Consider the following 1,819-nt stretch of genomic DNA (forward strand, 5'->3'; position numbering starts at 1 on the left):
CTACATCGTAAGTCCAGTGATAATTACATCGTAAGTCCAGTGATAACTACATCGTAAGTCCAGTGATAACTACTTTGTGATAACTACATTGTAAGTCTTGTTGATCACAACAAGCTGTCTCCATCAGAAAGGGTAGGAGTAATTTCTTTACTGCATAAGGATAAAGGTCTCTCTTCACATAGCCTAATAACTGGAGACCAATTTCCCTAACAAATACACATTTACAAAATTTTTGCTAAAGTTTTATCCATACGTCTTAACTCTGTTATAGATAAGCTCATTAGTGAACAACAAACGGGATTTGTGAAAGGAAGAAATATATCCATAATTCACAGAGAGATTGATGATATTTTACACAGACACAAAACCACAGATGCACCAGAAATCATTCTTACGGTAGATTTTAAACAAGCATTTGACTCTATAAACACCCACTGTATCCTCAAAAGCCTAGATGTATTTGGCTTTGGCCCAAACTTTCGAAAGTGGATTGAAATATTAAATACAGAAATGGAGGTTATGTCTCGAGGACATTTCCAATGAGTAACGGTGTTCGACAAGGCTGTCCGATCCCACCACAACTATTTATTCTTGCTGTGGACATTTTAGCCCAAAAAGTAATCCAGAACAATACCATAAGTGGTATCAACACCTAGACCTATCCGGGTTTGGAGTCTATTAAAATCAGTCAGTATGCAGATGACACAACCTTATCCTAAAGAATGCCAATGATTTGAGAAGAGCCATGTCCGTTCTGGGTGATTTTTCGGTCATTTCAGATCTGCATTTAAATTTGAATAAATCTTATGCCGTGTGTACAAATGGCCAAGCCTTAACTATAGACGAATTTCCGATTCAGTTTGTTCCAACCATTAAAATTCTTGGAGTATATTTTAGCAGTACAAAACCGGCGGAAGAACTAGAAGAAAACTGGAAGCCCAGGATCGATACCCTCCTCAGAATTTTTGGGAAATGGGCAAGAAGAGATCTATCAATTCTAGGGAAAATTCACTTAATTAAAACTTTTGGAATAACGCAGTTTCTTTTTGTAATGCAAAGCATATCGTTACCAGAAGATGTCCTTAGCCAAGTGAGCAGAATTTTTTTAGATTTCTGTGGAAAAAGCGTTTTAACAATAAAAGGGCTTTTGAAAAAGTTAAACGGAAGGTTATGTGTAACGAGTTTGAAAACGGAAGTCTGAAAATGATTAACATGACTAACTTTCAAGATTCCATTCTCTTGAGCTGGGTGGAGGAACTTCTTGCTCCAAAAGCGCAACGATGGAAAAGTCTGTCAGTCGCTCTACTCAAAGATGTTGGTGGGTTGCAGGTTTTTAGAAGAAAGGTAAAAGCGAATAAATTTAAAGGGTTCGACGCTATATCTAGTAAGTTTTGGAGAAGAGTGGTAATTAAATGGTTAGAATACTCTAATAAAGACACAGACTATGTCCTCTCGTTCAACGACTCTATTTTTAATAACATTAGTCTATAAAAATCAAACCCTCTTTTTACCATCTTGTATACAAAAGGGGCATTTTAGCAATAAAGGATATAACCCAGGATGGACGGTTACAGTCTTTAGATGAGTTCCGAGAAAAATATGGATGTGATCCGCGTTGTGTTTTAGACTACAATATTATATCAAATGCGATGAGGAATGTGTATTTTAATGATGAAAAGGATGACGACCTATTTCAGGGCCACAATTGTAGGTACTATAGGGAGAAAACGTTTTCTTTTAGCATTAAGTAAAATAGAGCCACCACTGTGCATAGGTATTTGGAAAAGAAAATATGGTGTTGATCATTGGTATTAATGGA

Source organism: Aplysia californica, unplaced genomic scaffold (assembly GCF_000002075.1).
Source record: "Aplysia californica isolate F4 #8 unplaced genomic scaffold, AplCal3.0 scaffold01337, whole genome shotgun sequence".
NCBI classification, from domain to species: domain Eukaryota; kingdom Metazoa; phylum Mollusca; class Gastropoda; order Aplysiida; family Aplysiidae; genus Aplysia; species Aplysia californica.